At 37.8% G+C, this 11,876-nt stretch overlaps 1 long non-coding RNA gene across 1 annotated transcript in view; it reads left to right on the top strand.

Annotated features, from left to right (window-relative positions):
* The first annotated feature begins 8,378 nt into the window (after positions 1-8,378).
* LOC133246098 (uncharacterized) overlaps positions 8,379-11,876 on the top strand; it is a 99,730-nt gene continuing 96,232 nt past the window's right edge. Inside the window, exon 1 of the long non-coding RNA XR_009735901.1 lies at positions 8,379-8,550. This is a non-coding gene — a long non-coding RNA (uncharacterized LOC133246098). The remainder of the gene's footprint in view (positions 8,551-11,876) is intronic.

Raw genomic sequence — 11,876 nt, 5'->3', positions numbered from 1 at the left:
AATATTCAGATACAGATATCAGCAATATCAATCAGTTTGGTTAACGATGGCTATAACACATGACATTTAAATGGAGAAGTATTCAGTAGCCCTTACATTTGTTCCCTGGTAATGCTTGCATTGGGCTGATATAACAAAAATAGCATTTAACTACATCTATCATTTTTAGTTCTATATTTGCTAATTAATATCTCAACATTCAAAGATTTTTTTTTTTCCCTTGGTGCAGGCTGGTGTTGATAATGTATATGGTACCTTTCTCCAGAATGACTATTAAGTTGATTCAGCACTTTTCTAATAAAATGAGAAGCAATCAAAAGAGGAACTTTAGCAAGGTTCTCTAAATTATACTGTCTTTTTCAGGCTATTCAGATGAGCAAAAATAATATAAAAGAGCATGGAAAGGAATTGTATTTCTGTCAGGTAGTCTAGATGTGATTTTTCCAGTAGTCATGTATGGATGTGAGAGTTGGACTATAAAGCTGAGCACCGAAGAATTGATGCTTTTGAACTGTGGTGTTGGAAAAGACTCTTTAGAGTCCCTTGGTCTGCAAGGAGATCAAACCAGTCAATTCTAAAGGAAATCAGTCCTCAATATTCATCAAAAGGATGGATGCTGAAGCTGAAACTCCAATACTTTGGCCACCTAATGCGAAGAACTGACTCATTTGAAAAGACCCTGATGCTGGGAAAGATTGAAGGCAGAAGGAGAAGGGGACGACAGAGGATGAGATGGTTGGATGGCATCACTGACTCGATGGACATGAGTTTGAGTAAGCTCTGGGAGTTGGTGATGGACAGGGAAGCCTGGCATGCTGCTGTCCATGGGGTCGCAGTATGGACATGACTGAGCAACTGAACTGAACTCGCTTGTTTGAAATTTAAGAAGGAAGGAAAGAAAGAAGGAAGAAAGCAAACAAACAATACTGTCTCATTTAGTAAATAATTGATAAATAATAAAATATAATCACTTGGTGTTCAAATGTCATTTAAGAAAACTCTGGAAGAAGGCAATGGCAACCCACTCCAGTACTCTTGCCTGGTAAATCCCATGGACGGAGGAGCCTGGTAGGCTGCAGTCCTAGGAGTTGGACACGACTGAGTGACTTCACTTTCACTTTTCACTTTCATGCATTGGAGAAGGAAATGGCAACCCACTCCAGTGTTCTTGCCTGGAGAATCCCAGAGATGGGGGAGCCTGGTGGGCTGCCATCTCTGGGGTCGCACAGAGTCGGACACAACTGAAGTGACTTACCAGCAGCAGCAGCAGCAGCAAGAAAACTCTGAGAGTTGGTAAAGTTACTTTTTATAAATCTTACAATTTTGTTTGTACATAGCATCGTTAAAGACTGAGTTTTTATAATAGATATTTTAGATTTAAAATTCATTGAATATAGGAAGTTTGAAACTAATAATTCTTTATCACTTATTAAGTCTGAATATCATGCAAGGAAAAATTAAAAGTCTAAAGTAGAAAAACAAAGGTCAACAGTATTTTTCTTTTAAAGTGACTTTCCAGTCACACTGGAAAATAATGACAAATTTAAATAATGTTATGCTGAAAATGTGTACATATAAAAATATTTACAAATGCAAAAAGAGTATTTATACACATGTACACAAATCATACAGAAAAAGTCTTTTTTAGATATAAATATATGGCCAATATTTTATGTTCATTTTCTGATAAAATAAACATAAATCTGTTTAACTCCATTTTTGTACCACAGTTAATTAAAATTTATTTATGAAACAGTATTTATTTCTGAAAGGGTATTTCTTGAAAGTATACAACTAAATATTTGCTTCTCAGTATTTTCTAGCTGAAATCAAGACTGTAGTATAAAATTCCTCTGACTTATTCATGAATTATCATGAATCATATGAATTATCATGAATCATAATAAAAATGATATTACTTGATTTGCATTATTAGGCACCCCAAAAATAGATATTTGGATATACCAATGGCAGAAAGATTTTCAAAGCTCTGTTATCATATCCCAAATGACAAAATAGGGAAATTGCACACAAAAACCAGGACTAGGGAGAGAGACTGGTTAGGTAAATCCATCAAAAGGATGCAAGTATTTAAAACCAAAGAGAACAAAGAAACAAAGCCAATGGAAGAGGCTAATACCACTAGGTTCAGACAAAGCCCGTGTGTGAACCAGAAGTTGGTTTTAGAGATTTCCCTTCTGTCCTTCACAGAATCTTTCCTACCTTAACAGCCAGACACCCATCTTGTCAACTAATTCAGACAGATTTGGCTTCCAGTGAGAGCCTGGGCTTCACTTCCCACACCACATTCTAGGAACAAGAGCAGTTCAAGCCTCCTTAGGGCCACTCTGCTACAAGCTGAAGCTTTTCTTGAATACTGGTCTTTTTTGGATTCACCTTCTCTCTCTTCTCCCCTTCTTTAACTTTCAAAACTAGATTGATTTTCCTTTCATTTAAAAACAAAACTGTTTTAAGATTAATATACATACAATAAAATGAATATTTATATAAAATTTATTTATATACTATAAATACTATATAAATACTATAAACTTGTTACATTTTGAGATAGATGTATACTTATGTAACTATCATCTCATTGAAAATATAGATTATTTCTATCAACCCACACACAAGGTCCCTGTGTCCTTCCCAGTTATGTCTCTGCCTCCATCACCGCATACCTTATGCTTCAGGCAACCACTGAAAATCTTCTGGTCTCTGAAGGTTAGTTCTGCCTTTTCTGAAATATGGACTTCAGAAATATGGACTCATGTACTCTGTATCCTTTTGTGTCTGGCTTCTTTCACTTGGCAAGATTTTTTAAGATATAATCATGTTGTTTTGTATCAGTAGATTATTTCTTTTTGTTGCTGAGTAGTATTAGTATATTAATATAAAATTATATTAATCATTATATTAATATAAAAGAGCCACTCATCTGTTGCCAATTATCACTTGCTGTAACAAGTATTGTTGAAGGTGTGAGGCAACTCTCTACCTGCTGGTGAGGCTACTTAAAGTGGGACAACCACTTTAGAAAACAGTTTGGCAGCGTCTTTCAAGTTAAATGCATGCTTACTGCATGATCCAGCAGCTCCTTTCCTAGATGTTTATCTAAAGAAGTTAAAATAAATGCCCATAAAAATATTTATACATGAGTGCTCATAGCAACTTTACTAATGTATTACACACTTCAGGTAAATTGGACTAGGGCTACATCCCACCTGGGAGGGGTCTTCTGTTTTGAGAAAGCTGTGCAAGATTCATATTATCCCCAAGGAAAAGAAATCACTGAGTCTGTGAGGCAAAAACAAATGAGTTTAAAACAAATAAATAGCAATCAATATAAATCAAGTCTCTCAAGTGATCTAACACAGCTATCTACATATGGGAGTTTGGGTTAAAGCCTTTGCTAATAATAAAGAAGCAAAATTTTCACTCTTTCCTTATCTTCCTCAAAAACATAAATTTTGGCTTCATGATCTTGGCCAAATATCTTGGTTGTCTTATTCTATCTACGAAGAGACTCTCTCTTTTGCCTTCCAATAATCTGGTTTTTGTTTTTAAATCATAGAATTCCTAAAGTAGTGAAGTACAGTAGCACTTTTATAAATAAATAGAAAACTACTGTTGGATAGGAGGAAACTTGAGAAACCCCTCAAATCAAAGTGTGTGTGAAAATACCTACTTGCATAAGGAGAACAGCTATGAATCCCACTAGCTGGCACACTCTTAAGAAAAAAAAATAGACATCTGTAATCCCTGAATCATCAATATTAATGTGGCTCATAGGCAACCTGAATATAAAAAATTACTAGATCATATTGGAAATCCTACTTACTGCTCCATACTTGTTCTATTCTATCTGGTTATCAAACCTGGTCATTCATTGAAGGGGAAGGGAAACATTCAATTGTGTTTATTGAGGACCTGAAGAAATAGACATTATGTTGACTTCTGGTCACTTTTATCATAACAATTTATTATAGAGTAAAATTGTCTCCTTTAGTGAGTCAGTCAGCTTGACAGAACTTCTTTCTCTACATCATAAGTAATAGTCAATCATTTTGAAAATTATACTCTTTCATCAATTATTTCTGTTCCACAAAATGATTAATATAGATTAAAACAGTAAGGAAACACAGCTAAAGAAGGGGAATCCTACTTGTCTCAGACCTTGTCTCCTACCTATTTCTAAGAACAAAGAGCAGGTTATTCAGGAAACCTAATTTAGTAAATCACCCTTCCCTTATCTTCATTCTGGTTTTTTAACCTGTAGAAACAAATTCTTCCCGAGTTTTTGTTTGTTTGCTTGCTTGCTTCCCATCCACCCCTGGTCTCTATTCTTTGTACCTTTGCTTCCCTTTGTTCCTTTTCATCATTATTTTCATGCTAAAATGGCCTGTATCTATTGATTAAAGTGAGAAACAAATGAAACAGAAGTCTTTGTGAATGTCTTCAGATGGGCAAATATAAATAGGAAGTTTGGCCCACAGCTTCTTCTTCTAACCTAGACAGCTTAAAGAAATGGAAAGAGCAGGATTGTTTCAGAAGACCAAATGGAAGCAATGCTCTCTGTACCACCTCAAGCATATTTTCTCTCACTAAGGGCTTAACTGTAACTTTCCCCAGTCTAGCCATAATTGGCTCTATCCCCCAAATCCTGGTGGCTCAGATGGTAAAGAATCCACCTGCAATGCCAGAGACCCCAGTTCTATTCCTAAGTCAGGAAGATCCACTGGAGAAGGAATAGACTAGAGACTCAAGAGACATGGTTTCTATCCATGGGTTGGGAAGATCCCATGGAGAAGGAAATGGCAACTCCAGTATTCTTGCTTGGAGAATACCATGGACAGAGGAGCCTGGAGAGCTACAGTCCATGGGGTTGCAAAGAGTGTTCAGACATGACTGAGCATGCACACACACATACCTAACCACTTTCCTCTTCATGATATTTTATCTAAATCAGTTGTTTTTGTTATAGTCACTAAGTCCTGTCTTACTCATTTTGTGACTCCATGGACTGTAGCCTGCCAGGCTCCTCTGTCCATGGGATTTCCTAGGCAAGAATACTGGAGAGGGTTACCATTTTCTTCTCCCGGGGATCTTCCCTATCCAGGAATTGACCCCACATCTCCTTCATTGATAGATGGATTCTTTACCACTGAGCCACCAAGGAAACCCATCTAAATCAGTAACTATTTCTAATAGGATTGGAAAGCATTTGAAGAGTGAACTAATGGATTATGTTTTAGTTTGTTAGTAGGAAACAAGATTCCTGTTTGTGTTAACTTTTTAACCTGGATAATTTCAGTAGAGATGGGAAACACATAATATGACTTTATAAAAGTTCTCTGTGACTCTATGATTAATAGAACCATTTTCCTTGGGCATATATTACAAGGGTTATTTGCATTAATACTGTCAGGTCTTTAAGGCACAATTTGAGGACATTACAATGTCTCCAAGAGATTTTGGAAGTCTTAATGTCTAATCACTTCCAAAATAAAAGAAGGATAAAAAGAAAACAGTTTTTGTTTGTTTTGCTTTTTTTCCACATAGGATTAGAGGCCACACTGATAAGCAATGTGCAACATCAAAACTTAATGAAGAGCTTTTCAGAGAATCTTGTTGGAACCGAAATATTGAGAGAAAACTGATACAATCCCTCATCTGTTTTGGGGAACTGGATGCATTGAACTGATATTGAAATGGTGTTCCTCATTTAGTTTTATAAGACAGTGAATGGGAACAGAAATAGAAGTGGCACACATTCTATTACTAGCAAGGAATTTGGGCTATTTTCATTTCTCATTCCTTCTTAAATAACAACAGCCCTATTTTTTAGAACACAAATGAGTCTCTTTTAAGTTTAAATTATTTTTCTTTGAAATCACTTGTAATTTCACTAGGAAAAACTATATTGAGAAAAGTAAAGCTTTGAAATGAACTAATCACAGGAGAAAACTGCATGTGGCATTATTAGAGTACTAGTTAAATACATTAGAATTGTATTTAAGATGGATAACTCAATTTAATTTAAAAATAATTTGAAACTTTCTTGATTTTTTAATAGATTCATAAATGCCAAGAATCAGAATGGGAAGGATATAGATTGTGTATAGTTATTTGCTATACTTTAAGTTTTTTGCTCTACTTTAGGTTTTTTGCTCTATTTTAGGTTTTAGGGCTAAAGTCTTTAACATGTGGAGACCTTATTATAGATATGTTTGAGTTGTAGAATATAATATCAAAGATTTTAGAGGAAAAACTGTTTCTATTAAAAATATAGTAATCATCTAACTTTTCCTTGCTTTAATTAAAAGAGGTAACTAGGGGAAAAAAACATTTGACACATTACCACCTCATTGGTATTAATAGAATAATATAAAACTTTGCTACACAAAGTTTGATCAAAGAACCAGCAACATCAATGCCATCCAGGAGCTTATTGGCAGGGCATTTCAGTTCAGTCGCTCAGTCGTGTCTGACTCTTTGCGACCCCATGAATCGCAGCACGCCAGGCCTCCCTGTCCATCAGCAACTTCCGGAGTTCACTCAGACTCATGTCATCAAGTCAGTGATGCCATCCAGTCATCTCATCCTGTGTCGTCCCCTTCTCCTCATGCCCCCAATCCCTCCCAGCATCGGAGTCTTTTCCAATGAGTCAACTCTTCGAATGAGGTGGCCAAAGTACTGGAGTTTCAGCTTTAGCAACATTCCTTCCAAAGAAATCCCAGGGCTGATCTCCTTCAGAATGGACTGGTTGGATCTCCTTGCAGTCCAAGGGACTCTCAAGAGTCTTCTCCAACACCACAGTTCAAAAGCATCAATTCTTCGGCCCTCAGCCTTCTTCACAGTCCAACTCTCACATCCATACTTGACCACTGGAAAAACCATAGCCTTGACTAGATGGACCTTTGTTGGCAAAGTAATATCTCTGCTTTTGAATATGCTATGTAGGTTGGTCATAACTTTTCTTCCAAGAAGTAAGTGTCTTTTCATTTCATGGCTGAAGTCACCATCTGCAGGATCTCAAACCCTATGCCATCTGTCTGACCAGAATTAACGTGTAAGCAAGATACCAAGGGAATTCATTTGCACATTAAGCTGAAAGGGGCTGCTATAGACCCTGGCACTGTAATTTAGCACTGTCCAGTAGAACTTTCTGTAATGATGGAAGTGCCCTGTGCCTGTGTCATCCAGTGCAGTAACCAATAATCACATTAAGCACTTCAAATATGGCTAATGACCATTTAAGATTGATCTTTTTATTTTATGTAGCTTTAAATAATTCTAGTCTAAATAGCCAAAGGTGTCCAGTATATACTGTTTATACATTGCAGCTTTAACTTTTTAATCAAATGTATTTATGAGAACAGCATGTGACATCTGAAACTTTGGGGTGTTTGTTCTTTTTATATCATTTGCATTTGTTTGCTGCTGAGTCACTTCAGCCGTGTATGACTCTGTGCGACCCCATAGACGGCAGCCCACCAGGCTGCCCCGTCCCTGGGATTGTCCAGGCAAGAACACCAGAGTGGGTTGCCATTTCCTTCTCCAATGCATAAAAGTGAAAAGTGAAAGTGAAGTCACTCAGTCATGTCCGACCCTCAGTGACCCCATGGACTGCAGCCTTCCAGGCTCCTCCATCCATGGGATTTTCCAGGCAAGAGTACTGGAGTGGGGTGCCATTGCCTTCTCCGTGCATTTGTTTAGTCATAGGCTTATAGGACACTGATACTTCTAAGTATTGTTAAATTATTTGTATACGACCTGCACTATTCCTAGGATGTATTTGTCATATTCTACCACAGTTATTTGATTACATGGCTGTAATCCATCATGTAACACCATCAATCTAACCCAGGAAGATTAACTATAAGCCTCTTGTTAGAGATCACATCTTAATGATCTTTGTATTCCCATGCACTTAATCCCAAGTTTGGTGTGTATATGGTACTCAATGCAATTTCATTGAACTGAGTTGGCGAAGAAATAAACCTATGGGTATTCATTTCAATAAGAATTAGTTATGAATGGATTAAATTTAATGTAACATTATCTTAAGGACAGAGAAGCCTGGCATGCTGCAGTCCATGGTGTCGCTAAGAGTCGGACACAACATTATCTATTGAACAACAAAAACAGTAGGCTATATCCACTAGTGTTCATCCCACCAAAAAGAAATGGTCAAATAAACAGAAACAATAACAACCATAACAATAATAATGTCTTGCATAGATGAATCAGTTTTCATCCTTTCAAGTCAGGCTGATGTAAGGAAAATGCTGATGCAGGTTGGTAAACATTATACTTCCTGGATAGTTTATTTATGACTAACACACATATCAACATTTTGTATTGTCAGTTCTAAATGGAAAGAACAACAGAGTTGGATCAGGGACGCAGAAGAAGGGATGCCTCCCTGAGGGGATGACTGGCTAATATGCTGCAACTGGATAGCTGAATTCTCCAAGTCCCAAGCTGATATAAGTTAAGAAATTTAGCAGCAGAAGAAAAACAACCCTGGGTCACTAGCACCAGGTGGGTACCTGACCCTCATGCCATGGTGAGAATATTGAAGAGCTATTCTGACAAGTAGAGCAAACAGCCAGGTAAACAGCTTGGTATGTGAGCAGATGGCTGTGTAACAGCAACTTTTTTTTTCTAAAGACAGGGCAGACTGCCTTTGGTAACAATGGATTCTGGTTTTGGATTCAACATTCCTTATCAGAATTCTCAAATTATGTGTTTTTACTAAGTCTAGCTCCATGTACTTTGCCCATTTACATTGTCTTGTGAACAAAGATAAGTCTATGTTTAAGTTGGCATATCAATACCTTCGTATTATTTGAATTTACCAGACATTAGAAATGGAATGTTATATATACTGAAAATATTTTGTTGATGAATTTCATGCTCATAGTTCATTTTTAATAAGTCCCCAATATTTGCAAAGAGTTATGGCAAAAGAGTCCTTTGCATATTTATTTGATTTAAACTTTTATGATGGTCATAGCAAATACCCATTTCCACAACACAAGAGAAGACTTTACACATGGACTTTACCAGATGGTCAATACCGAAATCAAATTGATTATATTCTCTGTAGCCAAAGATGGAGAAACCCTATACAGTCAGCAAAAACAAGACTTGGAGCTGACTGTGGCTCAGTTCATAAGTTCCTCATTGCAAAGTTCAGGGTTAAACTGAAGAAAGTAGGCAAAGCCACTAGGCCATTCACGTATGACCTAAATCAAATCCCTTAAGATTATACAGTGGAGATGAGGAATGGATTCAAGGAATTAGATCTGGTAGACAGAGTTCTTGAAGAACTATGGACAAAGGTTCATTACACTGTATAAGAGGCAGTGACTAAAATCATCCCAAAGAAAAAGAAATGTAACAAGGCAAAGTGGTTGTCTGAGAAGGCCTTAAAAATAGCTGAGAAAAGAAGAGAAGTGAAAGGCAAAGGAGAAAGGGAAAGATATACCCAACTGAGACTTCCCTGGTGGCTCAGACGGTAAAGCGTCTGCCTGCAATGTGGGAGACCTGGGTTTGATCCCTGAGTCAGGAAGATCCCCTGGAGAAGGAAATGGCACCCCACTCCAGTACTCTTGCCTGGAAAATCCCATGGATGGAGGAGTCTGGTAGGCTACAGTCCATGGAGTTGCAAAGAGTCGGACACTACTGAGCAACCTCACTATGCTATGCTGTGCTATGCTATGCTATACCCAACTGAATGCAGAGTTCCAGAGATTAGCAAAGAGAGATAAGAAAGTCTACTTAAGTGAACAATACAAAGAAATAGAGAAAAAGAGTAGAATCAGAAGGACTAGAGATCTCTTCAAGAAAATTGGAGATACCAAGGAAACATTTCATGCAAAGATAGGCTCAATAAAGGACAGAAATGGTATGGACCTAACAGAAGCAGAAGAGATTAAGAAGAGGTGACAAGAATACTCATGAGAACTATATAAGAAAGGTCTTAATGACCCAGATAACCACAGTAGTATGGTCACTTACCTAGAGCCAGACATCTGGGAGTGTGAAATGAAATAGGGCTTAGGAAGCATTACTATGAATAAGGCTAGTGGAGGTGATGGACTCCCAGATAAGTTATTTCAAATCCTAAGAGATGATGCTGTTAAAGTGCTGGACTCAACATGTCATCAAATTTGAAAAACTCAACAGTGGCCATAGGACTGGAAAAGGTTAGTTTTCATTCCAATTCCAAAGAAGCACCATGCCAATGAATGTGCAAGCTACTGTGCACTTGTGCTCATTTCACATGCTAGCAAGGTTCTGCTTAAAATCCTTCAAGCTAGGCTTCCAAAGTACATGAACGGAGAACTTCCAGATGTACATGCTAGATTTAGAAAAGGCAGAGGAACCAGAGATCAAATTGCCAACATTCATTATATCATGGTCAAAGCAAAGGAGTTTCAGAAAAATCATCTGCTTCTGCTTCATTGCCTATACTAAAGCCTTTGACTGTGTGGGTCACAGCAACAGACTGTGGAAAATTCTTAAAGAGGTGGAAATACCACCCTACCTGTCTACTGAGAAATCTGTGTGCAGGTCAAGAAGCACAGTTAGAACCAGACATGGTACAACAGACTGGTTCAAAATTGGAAAAGGAGTACATCAAAGCTGTATTGTCATCCTGCTTATTTAACTTATATGCAAAGTATATCATATGAAATGCCAGGCTGGTTGAATCAAAAGCTGGAATCAAGATTGCTAGGAGAAATATCAACAACCTCAGATATGCAGATGATACCACCCTGATGGCAGAAACTGAAGAGGAACTAAAGAGCCTCTTATTGAGTGTGAAAGAGGAGAGTGAAAAAACTGGCTTAAAATTCACCAAACAAAAAACTAAGATCATGGCATCCAGTTCCAGTACTTCATGGCAAAAATATGGGGAAAAAGTGAAAATTGTGACAGATTTTTTCTTGGGCTCCACAATCACTGGGGATGGTGACTACAGCCATAAAATTAAAAGACGCTTGCTCTTTGGAAGGAAAGCTATGACAAACCTAGACAGCATATTAAGAAGCAAACACACCATTTGCCAACAAATGTGCATATAGTCAAAGCTATGGTTTTTCCAGTAGTCGTGTACAGATGTGAGAGTTGGACCATAAAGAAGGCTAAATGCTGAAGAACTGATGCTTTTGAAGTGTGGTGTTGGAGAAGACTCTTGAGAGTCCCTTGGACTGAACAGAGTTCAAATCAGTCAATCCTAAAGGAAATCAACCCTGTGTATCCAATTAGAAGGAAGACTGATGCTGAAGCTGAAGCTCCAATACTTTGGCTATTGATGTGAAGACCTGACTTGTTGGAGAAGACCCTGATGTTATGAAACATTGAAGGGAAAAGGAAAAGGGGCTGGCAGAGGATGAAATGGTTAGGTAGTATTACTGACTCAATGGACATGAATTTGAGCAAACTCTGGGCGATAGTGAATTACTGAGAAGCCTGGCTTGCTGCCATCCATGGGGTTGCAAAGAGTCATGCATGATTTGGTGAGTGAACAGCAACAGTACTTTGTGTACACATGGGAGATACCCAAGGGAAAATGAATAACTCTCAGAAGTAGGCTAAGCCAGCAGTTGAAATATTGTTTTCGACTAAATACAAAAGGAGCAACTTTGAGGGATAGGGACAAGAAACTGGTACCTGGAAAGTCACATTAAACAAGGAAGGTAATGTTTACCATGGGCTTCCCTGTTTGCTCAGTGGTAAAGAATCTGCCTGCCAATGCAGGAGACAATCCCTGGGTCAGGAAGATTCTCTGGAGAAGGAAATGGATATCTACTCCAGTATTCTTGCCTGGGAAATCCCATGAACAGAGGATCCTGGGG

This window comes from Bos javanicus, chromosome 4 (assembly GCF_032452875.1).
Source record: "Bos javanicus breed banteng chromosome 4, ARS-OSU_banteng_1.0, whole genome shotgun sequence".
NCBI lineage: Eukaryota > Metazoa > Chordata > Mammalia > Artiodactyla > Bovidae > Bos > Bos javanicus.
The sequence above is the reverse complement of the archived record's forward strand: the minus strand, read 5'-3'. Positions and strand labels throughout refer to the sequence as shown.